Source organism: Heterocephalus glaber, unplaced genomic scaffold, assembly GCF_053883595.1.
Source record: "Heterocephalus glaber isolate CG9 unplaced genomic scaffold, H.glaber_assembly_v1.0 deba00000768, whole genome shotgun sequence".
Lineage (NCBI taxonomy): Eukaryota > Metazoa > Chordata > Mammalia > Rodentia > Bathyergidae > Heterocephalus > Heterocephalus glaber.
In genome coordinates this window covers 3,078,625-3,102,745 of record NW_028258162.1, presented here as the reverse complement: position 1 = coordinate 3,102,745, position 24,121 = coordinate 3,078,625, and the positions used below count along the sequence as shown (strand labels likewise).

At 35.7% G+C, this 24,121-nt stretch overlaps 2 long non-coding RNA genes across 6 annotated transcripts in view; both read right to left on the bottom strand.

The window, feature by feature from the left end:
* Positions 1-24,121, bottom strand: part of LOC110344879 (uncharacterized) — a 465,109-nt gene that overhangs the window by 302,508 nt on the left and 138,480 nt on the right. The window lies entirely within an intron of this gene.
* The window catches only part of LOC147829064 (uncharacterized), an 87,082-nt gene continuing 84,114 nt past the window's right edge, over positions 21,154-24,121 (bottom strand). The window contains exon 2 of the long non-coding RNA XR_015449607.1: positions 21,154-24,121. This exon is cut by the window's right edge and continues 26,426 nt beyond it. This is a non-coding gene — a long non-coding RNA (uncharacterized LOC147829064).

Genomic DNA, 24,121 nt, shown 5'->3' with positions numbered 1-24,121 from the left:
TTTTTCTTGCAAGAAAACAAAGCCCTTTGGGAATTTTTAAATTTTTCTTTGCTACTTGTTAATTGCACCAAATACCAAATTATAATTAAATCAATGTGCCCTTCTAGTTAACTTTGTAGACCAAGTCCTGTCAAAACAATGCTATCATTGCAGGGGATTTAGCTCAGAGGCACTGCGCCTGCCTCACAAATGCAAGGTCCTGAGTTCGATCCCCAGTATCACAAAAAACAAACAAATAAACAATGCTATCATCTCAGATTCAATCAACATATAGTTCAACTACCTTATATTAAGAAACATCACAGAAATTTCATTTCCAATCATAGCAAGGAATACTTAGATCCAACAGGCACAGATATAAAACAATAAACATTTCTGGATAAAGTTTTTAAAAACTGTTTACATTTATTGATCAGTAGGAAGGAACATAAGAATTTCTCAGTCCAAAAAGTCCATGGGGTTTTGGGCACCTTTCTCTTTGTAGCCGGTTTTTGCCTTGTGGTCCTTTGCCTCAGACAATTGGTGTTTCCACTTTCCAGGACTCTCATGGCACAGAGCCTGAAAGTCAAAACTCAAGGACCATCTAGAACATGAGGTCTAAATCAACATCTCCCTCCTTTAAAGATGCAGCTGTAAAGAATCCCCTTGTAAGAGTGACCCAGAAAAAAATTCATCTTGTGGAAGAATTTCCATAAAAAATGAACTTATATCAAGACATGTGTTAGCAGAACCACTGAACATTTAGAAGCCAAAATATGGACATCAGGACAGCTTGTAGCTAAAATTCATGTGATTTTAGACCCCAAAGTATGTCAAGGCAAAATGATCTTGGGAAGTAAGTTTCCAGAATCCACCTATAAAAATCAAATGCAGATTCCCTCTAGGGGAATTTAGCTTAATTGTAAGGAAATGCCACTGATTATACAGAACACACTATTGCATTGCTGTGGGTTTTTCACGGTGCTAATTCCAAATGAGTCAGAATCTCTTTAAATTGCTTGATGTAAACACCACACAAGTTGCTAAATATTTTTAATATCCTCTCATTTGGAACTAATTTCATAGTATCCCTACAATAGCCATTGTTAAATATTTTTAATCATAATTCTGATTTCAGCCCAAAGAATTATCCACAAGAAAAAGAAAAAGCACATGCATACTTTAATATCAAACTCAAACCATAGAAAACAATGTCTAATACACACACAAAAGAAAAGAAAAACTTAAAAATATATGCAAAGAAAACAGAAATAAAAAAAAGAAAACAGAAATCATAAAGAATACCCAAGCAGAATTTGAAATAGAACCAAAGAGAAATGTAAAAATAATTATTAAAATTAAAAAATATACAGATGATTTAATAAAATACTGAACACAGCAAAAGAGAAATAGAAAGCAGGACTATATTTAAAGAAATTATTTAGAATTCAGCATAAAGATGCAAAAAGAAAATAAGAAAGAGAGGCTAGAGGAAAAATAATTCACAAAGAGAACATTGTTCATTGAAAAGGGAAAAGGCTAATAAAGTTTAAAGATTTTTAAAGAAAAAGGAAGCAAACTATGGATTGTACACATATTTTAAGGATAGTAATAGGATATTATGGGCAATTTTATGCCCAAAACATGAAAACTTAATTAGAATAAATTTGTTAAGATATGTAACATATAAGAGTCTCAAAAACAACTTAAAGAAAATGAAATGACAGTCAAAAATTTTTCCGCAAAGAAAGTTCATACTCTTCATTGTGTTGTTCCTATTATCACCTTGGTTTGGAGAAGTGGAAGTGCCCTGTTATCACTACCCAGCTGGCTGTCACTAGAACCTGAGAGGAGGAATGGTAACACAACACCTGGGTCATGGTAGAAGCCCTGCCTCCCCATGAGTGACAGTAACACTAGCACAGCTGAGGGTTTTGGGTGCCTCCTTTCATTCGAGCAAGAGTAGAAGTCTAGGCTTCAACTTCATCTTTCTTAGTACAGCTAAGGGTGAAACTACAGCTTTTCTGTGGTGTTTGGAGTAATGCAGTAACAGTTTAGAAATGGGATTTTATCAAAGCTTTTCTTCATCCACACAGATTGACATTTCTAGGTTCTCATGTTCTTCAGTCCCAAATCTGGGTTATATTGGGGTTTTTTTTAACAGTAATTAAAATTAATTAACTTTATTAATTAAAGTTAATGTCTTTAATAAAGCACTAGGACATAAACAAATTCCTAATATTATAAGATCTACGATTCAGTAGCTAAAACAAACTGTATATTATTAAAATTAGAGATTCACATTTGCAATTTCTGAAAAAGAAAATAAAGAAATATAACATTATGTAGGTTACTGGACAAATGCAGCAAATTTATGTAGGTGGCCATTATGTAGGTGGCAGGAAGACTTTCTGTTCACATGAATTTTTAAATTAATTTTATTGGTACATTTTAGGTATACAGTATAATGACATTCATCATTGGAAATTTGTGCCCTTATGTAATCTATCTTTGTTCTCATTTTTTTAAGTTAATTCCAACAATATTATATTAAATCTTGGGATAAGTTTTCCCATTACAAGAGTAGAAGAATGGGAGACTTAAGAGAATAAGTTTTCAAACACTTCATTTACTTTGGATGTAAAATATAAGCACTTTTGAAAATTAACTGCTTATGATTTTTAACCACTAATGAACTCATGGTAATAGTAATGAAAAATTATTTATTATGAGGACTATAGCAAGATTGTAATTGTTACTCTTGGTCATCAACTTGTTTGGTTCAAAAGATGGCTGGGAGATTAGTAAAGCACACTTTTGGATGTTTCTGGTGAGGAGTGTAGGCATGGCTTTGGGGACTTTATCCAGTTTCTGGCCCCTTCCTGTTTGGGATCTTCCCCTACTCTCTGCCTCAAAGATGCCGTGAGTTTAGTAGCTTCCCTCTGCCATCCCCTTCTGCCATGTTGTTTCTGCCTTGGTACCAGATGGCCATGGATCGAAACCTCTGAAACTATAAGTCAAAAGAAAACTCTCCTCCTTTAAGTTATGGATTTCAGGTATTTAGTACTAGCAAGAGAAAAGTGACCAATACAGACTGGATTCATCATGTTTTGGAAACGGAAAGTTGTAGTATATCTAGTATTCATATGTCTAATCTGTCTACTATTTAGAGATGCTCTTTAATGTGACTTGGCCCACAGTGCCTCTGAAAAGAGAAACAAATAGGTGTTGGGACTAATTTTTCTAACCAAGGGGCTTAGATAGAACAGTATTTATGCTTCAGTAGACGATGTGATTGCTCTATAATTCTATGTAGGAATAACTTCACATTAGAGAGTGTATTTGGATGCTATATTCTCATCATTGATTCCACTGTGTCTACAGTAGAGTAGGTATTGGCTTGGTGGCATGTCTCTTCATGATTTCCAGTAGAGTTATTAGAACATAGTGATGGGTGATGTTGATTATCAACTTGATTGGATTGAGAAATGCCCAGGAAATTAGTAAGACACACTTCAAGGTATATCTGCAAGGGACCTTCCAGAGACAATTGGCACACAGGACAGTAAACTGAGGGCACAATCTGTCCTGAATGTAGGCACCACCATCCAATAGGCCAGGGGCCCAGATAGAACAAAAAGTGGAAGAAGAGGGAGACTAGAGATCACAGGTCTGTCTCTTTCTCTTTCTCCCTGTATCCTGGCTGTTATGATGTGAGGAGTTTTTCTCAGGTACATCCTTCTGCCCTGATGATGCCACAGGTCTAAAAGCAATGGAGCAAGCTCACCAAGGACTAAAGCTTCTGAAATTGTGAGCCAAAATAAACCTTTTCACGTTTAAGCTGATTTTCCCGTGTATTTTGTCACAGTGATAGAAAGCTGATGAACACAAATATGTACACTTTCAGTTCAAATCTGTTTATATTCCAGGGCCTTTGTGTCTTTGTGTCCACAAGAGAGCAGAACATAGAGTAAAAGTTTTCTGTTTTACAATCTTAGTCTTTTATTTCACCTGAATCTCTTTAAGTGCTACTTGATCCACTGATTTATGATTAATTTTTTCTTTTATCTTGTTATTCCACTGCCATTTTTAATCTCTAGGAAAAATGGTAGGTGAATTTCTACATAATTTTAAATCAAAATGCAGGGGATTTTCCAGAGATCTTAGAGTTAACTGTATTGTAAACTATGGTTTTTTGGGGGGATAACGATGCACTGGTGTAATTTTATTGATTTTAACACTTTTAGCACTCTGGCACTAGATGTTGATAATAGAAAAAACTATGCATGCATGCAGTAGGGATATACGGTATATCTCTGTACTTTCCACTTAGTTTTGTTGTGAAACAAAAACTGCTTTTAAAAAATGAAGCCAATTTTAAAAATGTCTCTCCAGAGCCCCACCCACAGAGTATATGATGACACGTTTAAGTTTTTGTCTATATGGCTGATGAAAATGGTATCTCAAAGTAGTTACAGTTTTTATTTCTCTTACTATGAGTGAAAATTGTTTCTCTCTGTGAATTGCATTCATGACCTGTGTTCATTTTTCTATGTTTAATCTACTTTGAGAGCTCATTAATCGTGTTGTAAGAATTGAACTGTTTTATTTTGCTTTGTTAAAATTTAGCTGCTTTTATATATAGGTTGGCTTATTAAATTGATTTAGTTGTTTAGTTATTGACTGATTGATAGCCTTGAACATCTTTAGGCAATATGATGTGAATTTTCAGTAATACATTATAAAACGATCAGCTCAGGATTCTTAGATTTTCACCATTTCAAACATTTATCTTTTCTTTGTGATAACAACATTCAGAAATGCTTTCTATTTGAATTATTCTCTATCTTTTGAATTATATATTACCTATCCTTACCCTCTGTGTAAGAGAACACTGGAACTTACTCCTCGTATCTTGCTGTGCCTTTGTACCCATAAACTAATATCTAGATCCCCTCCCCACTACCTTCTCTACCATCTGGTCACCACTAATTTCTCCTAAAGGTTTCTATTTATTCACAGTTGTATAATAATTGTAATCTACCCAAACCACTGATTGGTTTAGTACAGTTCATCCTACTCTACCTCCCTTCTCTTTCATCATTTAGCTTCAGTCAGTTTTTAGGATTTACTTTTATTCTTCTAAATACTTTTATTTAAATTAAAAAGTTTCATTACTAGATTTGTTGTCTTTAAATGGTATCCTATAACTCCCAGATTTCTCACAGATTTGTGGACTCCACCTCCCATTTTTAATCTCTTATCAATTTTTGACAATTATGGTATTTAGTATTAGCAGGACTTACAGCGTTTACTTTCCTTTCTGTTCCACCTGTCCGCACATCTTGTTAGTTCTTCAGTTAAATACTTTGTGTGCTTATTAACAATGCATTTACCATAGTTTCCCAAATCATGCCTTGGATGGCCAAACTAATCCTCTAATACTTTATTCAAGAAGTATTTGGGAGAGGATATTCCTGGAGTTCTGGTGGATTTCATGCTCCTTGTCTACATACTTGAAAATTTATTAAAATAACAAGTTGCTTACTTTCTTTGAAAATCTTGAATGTTGCTCTATGTCAGCCTAATGTTCCTACCTTAAAGTAGAATAATTTTAGGTCCTGACCTGTCCAAAACAGTCCTTCCATGTTCCTATCTCAGCATCTCCTTTAGCATTTACCTTTTCTCCTCTCATTTTCAAGTGTCCTAATCTGGATGATAAATCCTACAACCATCCCGCCTTACAGTGACATGTTGTTTGTGTACTTGACAGAAAGACTTGACTTAGCTTTAAAATTCAATAATTTTCTTATGGTACACAGCGATGTTGAAAAGTCCCAAGACAATTTGATAATATAATGTGCTCACATAAAATGTAGACTCAAATTTTTCTTATTTCACACAGTTTCTGAAATTAGAGCTTTAAATCTGTTTTCCTAATTTATTGTTTGGTTATTATTTTGGTTCCAACCAGAGGCCATAATTATGATTATTTTGAATCTTAGAGTTGTCTCTTTTATTTGTTATTCTTTTTTCTAGCACTTTAAAGAAATTTTAAATTTTCATTTTGTTTAATGACCTCTTACATTTTTATTTTATTTCTTTACACTTATTATTTCTTCTTTTCCTTCAAATTTTGTCTTCTTTTTTGAAATGACATTTATTTTTCTTTCCTGCATTCATACTTTCTGCTAAGTCATATTTAATTTTCTATTATAATATTGTTTCTTTTGCTTTTCCTTCAAAGACTGATTTCACTTGGTTATTTAAGTTTTTAAAATTTGTGCCAAAATATTGTTATAATTTTATTCTGTACCATGATTACATTTTTCTTCATTTTCTTTCTGTTTACAAATACTGCTTTATTTCCTTCCTTCCTGGTTTTTTTTTTCTTACGATATCTTTCCATCATTCCTAAGTCTGTTGTTTTTCTCCTTACTTCTCATAAAGGAAGATGAACTTTTCTGAGCCAGATAGTTCCATGAGGTTAATTTGGGCGTGGAGGGGCTGGCGAAGGAGAAAACATGGGATGTTTGGTTTTTTTAGTTTTTCCTTTCAAAGATTCACCTAATTTCTTTAACTTTCCCATTCCTGAAACGGTTCCTCTGCAGGATTCTATGTATAGTTCGGCCTCTGTCTTTCTGGGTCAAGCCACCTTTCCAATGGTTTCTACCACTAGCTCTTCTCATCCAGGTTCCTACACCCATGTCTGTAAGCAAGGAATACAGCTTCAGTACTTTATGAGAGCCCCTTCCTTCAAGCTGTGTACTTTTGCTGGTGCTTAGTTGGAGAACAGTGTAGGTGGGCTGGTGGAGAGCCCTCCTGCCAATCTTCATGCTTTTTCTCTCTTCCTCCCAACTGCAGCTGTTTAGGCAGCTCTCACATGTCTGCGACTGTTGATTAGATGTCTCTCTGAAGATTGCTAAAGATGGGTTTTATCTTTTTGTTGTTGTTATAATTCATCCTTGGGTTTTTGGTGACTTCCGGAAGAAGAAGAAAAAGAACCCTCAACTCCCTTTTATAGAAGTCTTATGGATTTTTCCTTTATTCCGTCCCTATCTGAAAAGAAGAAAATATGACTTTGATAATATCTTGCTAATTCCAATAACGTTCCAATTCACCTAAATCCAGAGGCCCCAGTTTTCCACTTTTTTTTTTTTTGCTTTTCTTGTCAAGAGTAGTAAAAGAGAGGAACAAAGTTACTTCACACTTTGTTTGCAAAGTGATTTTACCTTTATTTTCAAGAATATTCTTCAGTAAATTTTATGAAGTCTGTAAAATTATTCCCATCTTACAGATGAGAAAAATATAATACCACTGCTTATGAAAATATACTATACAGATCTTATAGACCAGATCAGAGTAATTCTTATAAGGCCATTTTCCTCATGAATTGAAAGTAAATATTTGGAACTGAAGAACTGAGACTTTCTTTTTGTAATGCATCTGTTTCTTTGGACAGTAGATTTCAAATTTGCTCAGCACAACATGAAGTTTGCTGGGGCAGAACCCCAGGATGTGGAGGGAGATGCATTTGTTCCCCACTGACTGTCTTAGTGAGATTGGATTTCCAGGTGATGGCTCATTTGCCAAAGGAATCCTTCATCTAAAGAAATATGCTACAAAACACGTCTATGACTTATTTGTGCTAGCTCCAGGAAAACCACATTTCCTTACCTACTATCTCATCGCTTTTTTGCCCTAATAGCCAAAAAACCAAGGTGAGAGATATTTTGGTTTACAGTTTATTTACTCATTCCTTGAGCAAAGGCTAAGTAAGACTTGCACTAGAGGAAGAGAGGTGCTGGTGTGAGACATGCAGGACAGTCTGAGCATGGGTCATTTGTATGTGGAGTCACATCCAGCTCAGAGCTCCTGGAGAATAATATGAGAGGGCTGCACTTTACTGCCTTGCTCCATCTTTAGGAACTGGAAAGACTATTTCTATTGCTACCAATTTGCTGTGATCTATACATAAACATGTATATCTGTGTGGACTATGTATACATATTTGCCGTATGATGACTTTTTCATAGTGCATTCTGGTTTCCTTTATTTTTTACATCTTTTCTTTTTCCATTCATAGTTTCTTATAATTCCCCTGACAGAATAACTGAAAATCCATGCAATTTTGAATTTGGAGCATGGGAGAGAAAGTACAGACTTTTTCAGTTTCTGAGATCAGAGCTTGCTCATCAAGCCATGACACTCGCAAGTTGGAACGGTGCCAGAAGAGGAAGGACTTCCTGTGCTGTATTTTTCCATCATCTTCTGACACCTTACGTTTATATCTGCCTTTTCTACAGCAGAAGCAGCTTTTTTGTGACACCTCCATATGCTTCCTCTCCTCCCATATCTATCAAGGTTTTTGAGGAAGTCTTTGTGAATTAAAAAGAAAAGAAATAACTTACATGAACTTGAAGTTGTCTAAAAATAACCTTTGAAGACAAAGCCATTTACTTCAGAGCAATCATATAAAGACAACCTTGAGAGAGATAGTCTGGAATTTTCCTAATTTGAGAAAATTTACATTCAAAGCCACCTTGGTTAATATCTCTTGTCATTTTGTCTCTTTCATTATTTTATTAGTCAGCTCTTTATCACTGTGAAAAATAGCTTGGAAAGTCAACTTAAAGGAGAAAGGATTTAGTCTCACCCATGGCTTCCTTGGTTTTGGTTCATGGTTGACCAGTTGAACTGCTTTTAGGCCTGAGGCAAAGCAGAAGCATCATGGCGAAAGGGAATGGCAGAGGAAAGATGCTCACCTCATGGAGGGGAGGAAGTAAAGAGAATGGGAAAGAGCCAGAGAGATAAAGAGGGTGAGGGGACAAGACATAGCCTTCAAAGGCACACCCCCAGGAACCTTTTTGCTTCAACTATGCCCCTGTTAGTTACCTCAGCTGTGAACTCACTGAAGGATCAATCCATTGATGATGTTAGTGTCTTCATGACACACTAACCTCTCTAGGTCCCACCTCTAAACATTGCTGCTTTGGGGATTAAGCCCTCACTAAGGAAGTCTTTGGGCAACACTTCATACTTAACCATAACAACTATCCCATTGTAATTCTGTGTCATCTGTGCTCTGATGAGTGTTAAGGTCTATGGCCATACCACCCTGCATGCACTTGATCTCATCTGATAACTGTTAGGTAGGTACTGACTCAGCTCAGGGGTTCTCAGTCTTATTGGGCCCCTCCCTGTTGTCTTTGCCTCTTGGAAGAAATGTTCCGGAATAGCTGGGGCAGGCGGGATGATGAATTACATTATATTGACGGCGTATTAGAATTTCTTGGTAAAGGAGGTTGGTCGTTTTAAAACTGCATGTGTTCTTGTTAAAACTCCTTGAGTGAGCAAGTGGAAAAGAGTGAACAAGTTTTTCCACTTCCCACTCCCACCAAACTGCAGAGGTCATCCAGTTTGGATTATCTTCTTAATCTCTTGATGTTGCACATAATATACTAAAACATACTTATTCCACCAAGTATTGAAATATCATGGAAGGAGTAAAGGAAGAGGGTTCTCAGGATAAACATCTCAAAAAGTAGGTGGAAAAATTGCAGTGGCACATGGTGACAAATTCCTGACAATGCTGGCTGAGTCTCATTATTGGTGAAGCATTAGCTTGGACTTGAACTCTCAGCTGCTGAGATACTGAGAGTTACTTTGTTCACAAGGATTGTTTTTTCAGGTCCTTCTTGATTTCAGCGACATCTCTTAATATCCTTCTGTGGAATCATTTGAGCAGGTTTAAATTCCTAGCCATTTAATATCCTCTAGGACACAATAATCCCTGTACTCCAGAAAGTTATAGTGAAAGCAAAGACTTAAATACAATCTGTAGTCTAACTGCTTCTTTAACTAGTTTTTGAACTGGACCTAACTTCTTGGGCTGTAAGAATGAAATGATTTATGCCAATAACAATCTCCCTTAATAACATATTGACTAGATTCTCTACTTTTACTGACACTTGTAATTATTTGAAAACTCCTTAGTCCAGTATTTAAGTTTCAGTTTGGTTTATTTAAAATATTGAATTCCTCATCTGACTCAAAGCTGTCCCTCTGTGGTCCCCATAGAGGAGGGAAGGGGTTGACCTGCTCTCAAATACTTTTCCTCCTCTTCTTTGACATCTGTGCTCTTCTTTGGTGGAGATTGGTGAAAGGAAGGAAATGGAAAAGGGTAAACGCGTCTTTACATCACTGGGATTGTCAATGTGACTTCTTCATTGAAGATGGACTGGCTGTGGCTGCACTGTGTGTGTCCAGCACATGGTTGATCTCCGCCTCGTGGTGGGTGTGATTATGGGGACAGTGGTTGGGTTGTATGAATGACACTCAGCTGTAGCACTCCTGCTGGGTCTTGGAAAACCTATGGGGACTTCCACTTCTCAGTTGCTAATATGGGAGATGTTACTGTGATTTGAGCAATTCCACCATCCGCCCTTCACTCCACAGCTTCTAAAACAGGTGGATTGTCCTGCAGTCTCTGGCTGCTGGGTATCGTAAGTGCCATTTCTTGCTCTTCAATGGAATTCCAGCAAGCTGACTCAATAACATCCCCCCGTGTCCACATGACTTTTAGAAAGTTACACAACATTACCATGCTAAGTAGTGGGAAAGTGGTTGCTTAAATACCATTCCTGCAATCACTGCCATCTAGTTCTAGATCCTTCTGTTCCCATGAGCCCCAAACAATTAGGAACACTGCAGTGTCCGAGCAGTGATACTAGGTATGATCAAGTGAAGCAGAGGACAGCCCCAGTACTCATCAACTTCACCAGAGATTCTCTTGGAGTCTTGCCTTCTTCCTGGGCCTCGGGAAAGAGAACATCCTTCCTCCTCACCTCCTGAGAGAGGTAAGGTCAAGGAAACCTCTTTCTGGAGGAGGACATGGTGGCTCATATAAAACTTTCTGAAGGAAATAAACGTCTAGGTAGAGAAATGATGGTTAAATGATTTTCTAGGAAAGGAACAAGAAAGAAGAAGTGGAGCAAAGGTATCTTTCCCATAGCTAGGACCAAATGTTTCCTCTCCATCCAAATCCCTGACATTGTTCCTATACCAATTTTGATATCAACTATTTTGTAATAGAGGAAGATTTCCAGGATAATTAGTCTGATTGGTTCCTGTTTTCCAAAATGCCCATTCATATACTTACTGAGCATCACAGACATTCCTGATAATGATTTATGGACACCTTCGGTGATAGACCCCGCAGTGGCCCCTTAGAGGTTTCCACTTTCTAATCCCAGAATATGGTAGCTTCTATAGTAAAATGACTGTGGCTGTGATTAAATTAAGGGTCTTGCAATATGGTTGTTATCTTACATTATCCTGTTGGATTCAGTGCAATCACAGGGACTCTTTTGAGGGGCTGTGGAAAGAAGTGATTATGGAAGTGGATATTAGAATAAAGCACTCTCGGAGGAGAGATGTCAGCAGCCTGAGGAGCAGGAAGAATCAAGGAAATTTTCTTGTTAGGACCTCTAGAGGGGACACAGGCCTGTGCTATCTCAATCCGAGCCCATTGAGACTGATCTTAGACTTCAGAACTGCAGAACTGTAAGATGATACATTTGTATTATTTTAAACAATTAAGTTTGTGGCTATTTTTTGCAGCAGCAACAGAAAACCAATATAATTTTCATGTCCCCTTGTCCACCTGTAATACCTCCCTCATGTTCCAAAAGTTTCTTCTCTGCTTTTTGTTTCACTTCCTTCATTGTGAGGTCATTTCTACCTAAGCTGTTTTTCTTTCCTGCCTCCAGTCATTCATGTTCATGCTTTTGTCAATGTGATGTTTAAACCCCACAGCCTCTCCCTGTACCCCTCTATTTGCACAGGTAGCAGGCTGCCAGTTCTGTTTCCTACCTCCTTCACCCAGACCCCATTCATTGGGTTGTTTTACTGTTCAGAGTTAACAGACAAAACAGAAAGAGGGGTTTTGTTGTTGTTGGGGGATTTTTATTTTGTTTATACTTGAATTTTCCATGCTGTGTAATATCTTTGCATAGTGTCTCTTTAGCAATGAGAAGTAGACACACATTTTTTTTTTTTTTCAGCAGTGATGAAGAAGAGGAAAGGTCTCCCTGTAGTGTGAAATAAAAGATCTGAAAAAGATCCTATGAATGTACTGAAACTTGAATAACCCGTTCCCTCAGAATCTAATCAGTCTGGGTTAAAAAACAATTAGATTCAGTATCAAGCTGACGTTGGGCAACTTGGCAGAGAAAGTGACTAACCTTATCAGGAATTGAAACTTAAGGTCCAGTTGAATGCTAATTCCCTCCCATGCTTGCCTTTTGCTGTTGAGATTTGGAGAGCTGGGTATGTAGCTGAGGGATGCACGAGGCTCTGGGTTTAGTCCCCAAAAGCGAAAAAAAAAAAAAAAGATTTGGAAACTGTCTTAGGTAGACATTGTTTCCTGGCTTGTTTCTTCCTTCATAACTTGAAACAAATAAAAGACAGATTTTAATGTTGGTGGGAATCGATGTCACAAGCAGCCAAGGCATTGTTTTTACAATGTGCTTCACAGATGTTAGCAGCATCTTGTTAAATATCTTCACCCAGTACACACTCATTGTTAGCCAAAGCTGTCTCTGTGAGAGAGTACAAGTGAAACTGCAATGCTCTTCCTCATTTAAACTAAAATTCTACATCACAATTTGCTTGGATAAATACATTATTCCAAGGAAATTTGTATATGTGTACCTATGTATGCAGATCATTTTATTTTGTGCATTTAATTAGATAATATATCAGAGACACACAAATAAGAACTTTGGAAATGTTAATTTTTAAAGTAACCCAGCTGTCTGCTCAAGGCCCTGCCATTAATGTGGTTGAACTTGGCCTAAATCCCAAATCCACGGCTTCTGACCACACAGACCCCTCCCATAATTTTACTGACATCCTTGACGGAACACTCTAAATTGTCTCTCTGTCCTCAAATTGTTCTATCCCACTAAATTGAACATGAAGTATCCATCTATTGTCTACAAGACACGCATTCATGCCAACCATTCCATAAGCTTCATAATACTGTATACCTACAGATCTGGGGTATCAGAGAGATAGGTCATGATACAGGACATAAAGGCTTCTGTTCTCCCCTGGATCTACTCCTTTTTTCTTCTTTCCTTCCCTTTCTTCCAAATGTAATCAGGCAAATTCACTTGCTGCTTATTGGGCAAATTCACTATTCACTTATACCCTATTGGGTTAAGTAATTCTCCAAAACAAACACAATGTTGTCTCCTTCGAAGGAACATCAGTGGATATATTTGGTTCTGTCTTTGGCACAAAGAAATAGTGCCTATATCTATCAACATAGTGTAGAAATTTACCCTTTCATTTCCTCCTAATTGCTGTTGTAGACAAAGATAAATATCTCTGGGTTCAAGCATGAAGACAGTTGGAGATTGTGAAGAGTGTGGATGGGGAATGGCAAAACCTGGGACCATCACAGATTTCACATCCTTTTTGCCTTGATTGTGTAGCCTTTCAGAGTCTCAGGACCTCACTGAGCTGTTGAGATGATGAAATTATCTTCTATGTGTTGAAAAAAATGTGACTGATGTGCACAGTACCACACAGGTGTATGTGATGATTATCACTATGGTGTTTATTTAAAGCAACAGGCAGACTGTGTGTACCTGAACAGAGTTGTGAGAGAAGAGTCGCAGTTTGCATTCGATAAGGTTCCCAGATTTAGCCACATCTTGGCTGCCTGTTCAACCAGGAAACTCTCTACAGATCTATTTTCTGGGGAGAGACTAAGGACTTCCTTCTCTCTTTAAGGCTCAAATTACTGAGACTGTCCTTTCTGTTTTTTTTTTTTTTCTTAACAAGTCCACCTCCAGTCCAGATGGCATAAGGAAGTGCAGTGGCAGGACAAAATAACAAACAACAGCAATTACACTTTTCAAATACTCACCCATTTGTATGCGATGCAGGAGACTAGGGAATGTTTGAGGACAACTTCAAGGATAAACAAGATCAGCGAAATATAGAATATTTGTGATTCAGGGGCAGGGAATAGTACAGTGACATTTATTTATGCAGGGCTGGGATAAATCATTTTATTTTTGAGTCAGTTCTCTGAGTCCTTTCGGCTAAGACCCACAAGAGGAAGGTGAGAGGACGGATGGCAGCACCTGGATGAGAACTCATCAGGCCTGGAGGAATGCCAGTCCTGTCAGAATGGGCAGAGAGGATGATGGCAGCTGACACAGGGTCCAGGAAGCAGGGGTTGGTTCTGCCCACTGATCCTTCCTGCATATATTTACTAGTCAGGAATTCATCCTGGTAGCTATCATTATCTCTCCTACTTCCTGAGGTCATTAGGTACCCAGCTGCTGCACAATACAGCTGTACTGCCATTCCTGTCTTCCCTCCTTTCTCCACGATGTTGAACACTGAGGAGTACCACTCCAGGAAGCTCCCGTCTCCACTGGCTTCCAGGCCAGGCCTTTCCCTGATTTTCCTCCTGAGTCTCTTCCTTCATTTGTCCTGGCTTCCTTCGGTCTATATTACCATGGAGATGTCCTAGTAAGAATGTTGCTGTGACTCTTTTTTCTTCTTCTCATAGCTTGCACCTCCTTGGGAATGTTTCTAACTTAAAGATTCAGTTATCAAGTCTGTTGATCTCCAACACTACAGCTCCATCCCTAATTTCTGTTCCCACTTTGACCACTTTTAACTATCTGCTGACATCCACAACTAGGTATCTTATCACATCTCCAAATCAGGAATTTTAAAATTTAAACTCTTCCTCCTCTCCTTCATGATCCTTCTGCCCCATGCTGAGAGCAGCATTATTCTCAATCCAGCTTCCCTCCACCCACTTCAACATCCATACTGACCTAAGATTAGCACTTTAATTTTATTTTTGATCTCTCTCTCTCCCTCCCTCCCTCCCTCCCTTTGTCTCTCCTCATTAACTAACCAGGTGCCAAGACTTGTCCACTTTGCCAGTTTCAATTTTTCCTCATCTCTTTATTTGAATGTGATTATTCTATGTCAGATACATTAACTCTATTTTTCTTTGGCTTATGAAATACATAAAAATTAAGGAAAAAATATATAGAGAGAACATTGTTCTAGTTTTGAGGAAACTACTTAAACCAATTGTGGTAGAATCCTGGATCACAACAGGACTTGAATTTATCCTGTAAGAGGCAGAAAAGAAAATTTCAAATCACATCAAAAAGAAGAAAATGATAATGCAGGAGTAGACCTGGGGAAAGACAGAAATCTTTATGCTCTGTACCATGACCCCTCTCCCTAATTCCCCAGATCTGCAAGTATACTATTTTAAGAAACAGCTATGAAACACCCATACATTGCAAAGATTAATGTTTTACCATGTCAACACAGGTCCTTTTTAAAAAAGGCACTGAAAAATCATCTTCTGATCTCTGCTACTATCACTACTACACATACATCTTCTCCATCCTCCCAAGTAATTACCATTCTAAAACTGGGAAATATCCTTCCAGCCATTTTTATAGTCTTAGTAAACTTAGATATATTAATAATATAGAGTATGATTATATTTTTGTAAAGTTCGGGAATAGTATATAGCACCTATTCATAACCATTTTTATCATTTAATATTATACTTTTGAGATTAGTCTGTGATGATTCATTCATTTTAATATATGTATCAATTTCATTAAATGATTGCACCACAATTTATTCCTTTATTGATGATATTTACATTGTTCTTAGTTTTTCATCCAAACAATGTACATCAGGCAATAGAATGCTTTGTCTACTTATTAAACATTTTTTAGGTAATGTTCCCAGAAATGGAATTACTGGACACATGCTGCCTCAACTCTACTCATTACTACCAAATTTATTTTAAAAGAAATGTATCCACCACCACAAAAAAGTAGTCTTACTCCAATATATGCTAGTCAATACTTGAGGTTATTGGGATTTTGAATTTTGTACTAATTTGATGAAAATAACATTGCATTTGATCAGTTCAAATTACATTTGTATGGATTCTGGTGATGTTAATTTTTTAGCTACTTTGATTTCCTTTTCTACACTTTGCCTGTATGTGTCACTTATTTGTCTGTTTATTTATTTGGTGGTGGTGGTGGTGGTCACGGTACTATGGATTGAACCTTTGCAATGAACTACAACTCTACCCTTTTTCTTATTTTTTTACTTCCAGACTGGATCTCACTAAGTCACTAAATTGCAGAGGCTGGGCTTGAACTTGCGGTCTTCCTGCCTCAGTCTCCCAGAATGTCAGGGTTACAAATTTTACCACCACACCCAGCTGATCTTTTCTGAGTTGTTACATGGTTTTCTTTATCTTTGTTTTGTAGGATTTCTCACAAAGTTGAATATATTATTCCTTTAGTCTTATGAAAGTTTATTTAGGAATTTTATGATATTTTTCTGCTATCAATTTCTAACAATTCATTATCTTTAAAAAATACCAGCATGATTCCTAGTCTCTTAAACTTGCTGTTTTCTTTCATAGCCCAAAATACCTTAATGTTCCATTTGCACTTGAAAAAAAGTTTAGTCTGCTGCTATTTCATGGAATGTATTACAAGTGTCAATTAGATCAAGTTGGTTCACGGTGCTGTGACTTTCTATTTATTTTATTCCTGAGAAGCATAAAGTTTCCATCATAATTTTGGTCTTGTATATTTTTCTTGTAAATTTATAAGTTTTTGCTTCTTGTATTTTTATGAATTATTTTGGGTACATACGTGATTTGGATCATTGTTTCTTCTTGGTACACCAATCTTTTATTAAATATTATTTTTTTTGTCTCAAAATATTCCCTGTTATGACATCAAATCTGTCAGATATAATTTTATTGTAGTTATCAATTGGGTTTTTTAAACCATTTTCATCTATCTACATCTTTATACATACTGTGGGTTACTTGTAGATAATATATATTTGGGTCATTCTGGTTGTAACGCAATATGATCATCATTGTCTTTTAAGGAATATGTTGATATGATTTATATTTAATGTAATTTGACATTGTTCCATCTATTCTTTGGTCTTTCTGACTCATAGTAGGTTCAGTAGCTTATGATTCCATTCTTGTCTCCACTATTAGCTTGTTAATGGAACTCCCATCTATTTAACTATGTTGTATGCTTTTTTCCTATTAATAATGTTAACACATTAATATAGTTATTTGAATTCTCTGTATGACTTCCAGTATTTGGATCACGTAAGAGTCTGATGTCAATTTTCTTGACAAATGTTTTGCGGTTTTTTTCCTTGCCTCTTTAAGTTTCTCATAATTTTTGTTTGAATGCTGGACATTTTTTTTTTAGGACACTAGCCTCTGATGTTTCAGCATCTGTGCCTACAAATGGACACAAATTCTTTGTTTGGTAAAGTACTACGGTACAGAGTTGAGTCAATGAAGCTTCAGCTTCAGGAAATTAGGCTTTTATTTTTGCCAAGTTGACATTCGGTGTAGCCCAAGGATTAAAATTCTTCTATTGACACTTCGTGTTCAGGGTGGTGATGGAAACTGGGGATTGTTTTTCTTATTCCTCCTGTTCCACCTTCTGCTTCAGGTTTTCTCTGTGACTTCAGCTCTCTAATGCATTCAGAAAAGGTTAAGATTCCATAAACTATCTTCTCGTAACCATGTTAGCGATATTCTTTCCAGCTGTATGCTTAAGTGAAATTCTTGAATACTTGATATTTAACTTTAACTCAAACTACAAAATTTCTCCAGAACATTTTGAGAAAGATTGCATAATGCATAGAAGGGTTCAATTGTGCAATTTTTTGCTAAAGGGGCACAATTCCAATATATGCCACCATAATTTAGAGGGATCTGGTAATAAAACACAGCCATTTGGTAAAATTAACAACCCTGGCTAATACTCATCAAGTATTTGAAATGCACTAGGTAGAATGAAAATATTTTTTATCTTTCATCTCATATACATCTCTTACTGAAGTCACACAACTATAAAATGTTCTATTATAGTTCTATTATAGTTCAGCTCTTCACCACTATGCTATACTGTTTCTTCTGATGCTAGGAGGTTATTTTTTCTTTTGTGCAAGTAATCTCTTCATCCATTTTTCTATGCTCTTTTTCGATATTTTGTAAAGGAGCAAATGCTTAAGAATTTGGCAAAGTAACATTTCTATCATGACTCTATTTTCTGTTACAAAAGATTGATGAGTTGTCTACCATGTAAACTTACATATTATTTACTGGATGATATAAAGTTTTTAAAAGTTTTGAGACTGGGGTACAGAAAAATTCCTTATTTTTATTCTAAAACTATCATATTCATCTCTCAGTTTTAAAAGAGTTTGTCTGCTCATAAATTCCATCACTCTCTTGCTGCTATTTCTGTCCAGCAAATTATTTCTTTATTCACGAGGCAGTAAAAGGTCACTGGAAAGAAGAATATAATATTCACTCTCATAAAATAAAGTTAAACAGTATTTAGCATTTATATCTTTCCAGTGTAGTAAACAAAATATGGTTTATTTGACTCGATGAAGACCTATGATATCAAAAAGGATAAATCTAATGATCTGTTTGAACACAGGAAGATAAATCTTCCACAGTATGCCCTCTGTGATGACATGTTGCCATTGTCCTAGTTTTCTGTAAAATTAGATAGAAAGTCAGAGCAGGCCTGGCTTCTTACTCCAAATATCCATATCCTGGTCCAAGGCTACAGGCTAAGGAGACCAGATGAATAAGTAAGATTCATGCTTTGTTTACTTGTTTTGCTTTGCCTCCTACTTACTGAAATAATATTGACATGGTGTCTTATATTTGCAAGAGAGGATAGAAAAAGTAAAGGTCAGTTGCTCTTTTTAATTTGCTTTAATTTCAGTGGATGTCAGAAAGCATGTAAAATTTTTTGACCTTTCTTTACATGTATGAGATAATTATTTCATTTTTTAAGATGATCAGATCTGTGGTTGTAAAATTTAGCAGGGGCATTATTAAAACTGAGCTGAAATTTAATATAAATGCAAATTTCATTTTTTATAAAATCTAAATATTTTATTTATAAAAATATTGTACACAAAATTGGCTTTAGAAAATTTTTTTAGTTTCCAATCACTTTGGTTGCCATAACTGAAATAATCCAATTAAAATACATCAAATAAGTGCCTCTTAATAACCCACATTTATTCTTCCTTAGAAAAACTACATAGTTTGAAATCTTTTTATGTATAGTTCTTTCTTGTAAGAAGACAACGAGGAGGAAGAGAAAAAGAAAAGCAACTGAAACAAATATTACAAACTATAAGGTGGAGAGTTTTTGTTTTCTATTTCTTAATCTAGTCATTTCCAAATGGTTTTGATGCTTTTCCATATAGAAAATGTAAATCTAGCTTCAAAAGGTGCCAACTTCCTCTAATGTTATTTACAAAAAAGAAACTCTATCTAGTCCTAGTCCATTGCTTATCGCCTTTTTTCAATTTATTTTTTACACATTTCATTTTTCATTACCAAATAAAAATCAGTCACATGCTTTTATAAGCCTTTTATAAGAAATTCTCTTTATTAAACGGCAGAGTCTGGCCTTTTCTTTTCATCTGTCTAATTAAAACACTGCATCCTGAGGAAACCATCAGTTAGTTCCCAGAAAATGGCATTTATTTTCGTCTGCTTTTGTATGGCAAGAAAAATGGTGAAGAGAACAGAAATGTCCTGGTCCCTAAAATTAGATATAAATTCACTAATATTCAACCTACAGAATCTTCTGGGTCTTCAGAAATGGCACCCAGTAATTTATTTCGACATAAATCAACTTGCTTTCATTCCACAGCTTAGCTGTGTTGAGCTCATTTTTCAAACAAACTTAACATTTCATGATTGTTCATGCCTTCTGCAGTCCTATATCTGTTTTCTTCCTTAGCTGGTTCTCCCAGGTTTGAAACAAACACCATACATTATGGTACAACTCCATCACTTACTAGACTTATCATGCTGGCTACCATTCTGTATTCTTGTTTTGGTCTTGGCTAACTCCTATCAACATGGTTATAGGAGATTATGAGAATTTTGGGGTTTTAATTTTGTTTTGATTTGGTTTTTACTGTGAATAAAAAGTCACATGCTATATTAGTAAAGGTGTAGGCAAGATCTTAATAATTGCACAAATTACTGCTTCCACTTCTTTGCCTATGTCCCAGAGGTATCAATAAAGCCATGAGTTGTTAAAAGATTGTTGATAAAAGTTGTTAAAAGATTGCTTTTGAAGTGTACTGACATTAATAAATACTGTCATACAAACAGTGTAATCAACTTGTGTTTAATGAGCATCTATAAATATTATGACTGGTTGAATATTTACAGGGTAGTTAAGAAGGAAATTCTTAAGAAATTTAGTTTCCAGTATAAAAAGTCTAGACAGATGTTCAGTGAGCCATACTGTGTTTACAGGGATCACATGTACAATTCATCTCAGAATATGTGACAAAGACATGTAAGAAAAACAAAAAGTGGTAAACATGTTGAAAGTAGTTAATCTATACAAGTGTTTATCAAAAAAATTAATTGGCCAAATTAGCTTTGTACCAAAAGAATGTAAGCCCTGGTTCAGAAAGCAGTGGTTTCACTAAAAAAGAAAGCACCAGAGTTAGAGTTAGAAAACTTAGAAATTGGTTCTAACCCTATCACTCATGCCATGTGGTCTTAACCAATTCACTTGACTTTCTAGGCTTTTCTGTCAATTGCTTTTCCATAAAATGAGAGGTTTGATCTTGTGACCTCCAAGGAGATGTCTAACTCCATAATCTAAAGAGAAAGGAGCCAACAGTAAAGAGTTAGAGAATCCTTTGGCTATGAATAGACCAGATACTCCCTCATCCAAAAAATGAATGGTACAAGTTTACAAAAACTGCCAAAATACAGAATTTCATTCCAGAAAAATCTTGACTTCACAGATATCTGTGAACAACACCGAAAATAATTTTAATCATCCCTTACTTGATAAATTTTTATATTAAAAATAGTTTCAGGTACACAGTATAATAGACACAACTAAGCAAGACCTATGTTTAATTTTAGGATAGTTTTGATTTGTGACAAGAGTTTGGACTTTGGAAGAAGTAGACCACGATGTAATATTGCTTCCATCACTTTCTGACTACATGAATTGGAGCAAGGTATTTAACCCCTCTAAGTATGAGTTTACAGTGAGTTTTAAAATATCTGTTTTAGAAAAAAACCTAAGATCAAATGAAATAAAACACATACAGTGAACAGTGTGCCTGGTATTTGATAGGTACTAAAAAGTACTAATTTACCTTTAAAAATTAAAAGACTAATACATTGATAACAGACATTTTGCTTTGGCCATTTATCACCAAGTATATTTTCTTATGGGTATGGATGAATTCTGCTGATAAAAGTAATTGCTCATAAAAAGAAAAACACAGTTAAAATAAAAACAGTTGAATGTACTGAGAAAACAATTCTGTTTACAATAGCATCAAAAGAATAAAATACTTGGAAAGACACTTTATCAAAGAGGTAAAAGACTTATGCACTGAAAACTACAAAACATTGATAAAAGAAATTTAAGGGACACAAATAAAAAATAAAAAGATATCCTGACTTCTGAAGTTAGAAGACTCCATATTGGCAAAATCTCCATTCTGCCCAAAGCAATCTACAGATTCAATAAAATCTCTATCAAAATTCAAATGGCACATTTTATAGATAGAAAAACAATCTTAAAATTCATATGGTACTACATAATATCCTGGCTAGTCAGCAAAATCCTAAGTAAAAAGAAAACAAACCTGGGCTCATCACACTTTCTGATTTAAAAACATACAAGAAAGCTATAGAATTAAAACTGTATGGAATTGAGCTAACGCCAGACATACAGATGAGTGAAATAGACCTATGAAATAAACCTATGATACATGTACAACTGATCATCAACAGGATATATGATGGGCAAATGATCATCAAATAATGTGGAAAAATGGATATTCAAAAAAATTGGAAACATTGTATATCAATGGTGGCAAACCTAGGGCCTACATGCCACAGCCAGCTATTTGTTATCATTGAAAGCTCTAAAAGGTTTCTCAACCTGTTGTATACCACATGCAAAAGTCAACTAAATTGGATTAAAGACTTAAATATACAAACTGAAATGGTAAAACTCATAGAGGAAACATAGGATGGATGCTTATAGCACTGCTGTTGGCACTGGTTTCTTGTATATGGCAGCAAAATCACTAATAACAAGAGCAAAAATTGACCAATGACAAGGACTCGAGTTTGATCTCTGGTACAAAAAAAAAAAAAAAAAAAAATTGATCAATGGGATTACACAGAACTACAAAGCATCTGCACAGGAAACAATCAATCAAATGAAAAGGCAACTTACAGAATGAGGGAATATATTTGTAGATCTACCTGATAAGAGGAAAATATGCAAGAAAATGAGACTGCTATAATACAGTAGTAAAAACAGGTAATCAAATTTTTGAAATGTGCAAATGATTTAAATTGATATCATTTCAAAGAATTCATCAAATGACCAACAGGCATATACAAAGATGTTCCCCATCACTTACCATCAGGGGATGCAAATAAAAATCATGATATGGTATCAACTCACATCTATTCAGATGACTGTTTAAAACAATATAACATGTACTGGTGAGAATATAGAGTAATTGAAAGCCTGGTAAATGGGTGGTAGAAATGTACAATAGGGTAGTCATTATGAACAACAGCACAGTTTTCTTTAAATTTAGTTTTAAAGCTAGAGGTATCATATGATTAAAAATTAAAATAGAACTAACATATGACCCACATCTAAATATATATAAAGATTATTTGAAATTAGGCTCTTGCAGAGACATCTGCATGTCTTGTTCATTGCAGCATTATTCCCAATAGCCAGGATTCAAAAACAACTCAGATGTCCACGGACTGACAAATGGATAAAGAATATATAGTATACACATCAATGGAATATTAGTTGGCTTCAGAAAAAGAAGAAAAGAAAATTCTGCCATATTCAACAACATAGATGAACCTGTCGAACTTTATAAGCCAGTCACAGAGAGACAAATACTGTGTGATTCCACTTGTATGACGTTTCTGAAGCACTCAAATTCACAGAAACAGGGTGGTACCAGAGGACAAATAGACAGAAAATGGGGAGTTGCTATTTAGTGGGTATCTTAGTCACATTCTTCATTGCTGGAACAAAATATTCGATACTTGCAACTTAAAGGAGGAGAGGTTTATTTTTGCTCACAAAAAACTGGCCGGCTCCAAGGCAGGAAGTCATGGTGGAATGGTCTGATAGAGGAAAGCTGCTCATGTAATGGTGGACAGGAAGCAGATAGAGAGCAGGAGGGTGCCAGGGAGGGAGACATACCCTCCCCCAGTGACCCATCTCTTCTGGCCAGGCCTCACTTTCCAAAAGCACACAGCTGCTGAAACCAGCAGTAGCTGATTTCACTGATGAGTGCAGTGCCCCCCTAATCCAATTACCTCCTACAAACAATGCTTGTGAATGCATGAGGCCTTTATGGGACATTCTGGGTCTTCAGCATAACCATGAATTTAAAGTTTCAGTTGCTGCTGATGAGTACATTCTAAATGTCTGTTGAACAACAGTGCTCATAATTAATAATATTGTATTTTTCACATAAAATATGTAACAAAAAGGTAGATCTCATGTTAATTTTCTTATTACAGTTTTTTAAAAGTAAAAATAAGAGAAGCTTATTAACAGCAGTAGAAAAAAAATCTTATTTAAAAATGAGCAAATGACCCAAATAGACATTTTGAAAAGAAAATACACAAATGACCAACAAGTCTAAGAAAAAATGTTCATCATTACTCATGAGGGAAATTCCATTCAAATCCACAATGAGATATCAGTTTTTCTCAGAATAGCTATTACCAAAAAGACAAAAATAGTAAATGCTATGAGAATGCAGAGAAAGGGAAGCTCCCATACACTGTTGGGAGGAATGTGAATTAGTATAGACATTATGGAGGACAGAATGAATGTTCCTCACAAAACTAGAAAAAGAGCTATGCCATGATCCTGCAATCCCACTACTGTGTAGATAGCCAAAGGAAAAAAACTCAATACATCAAAGAGACATCTGC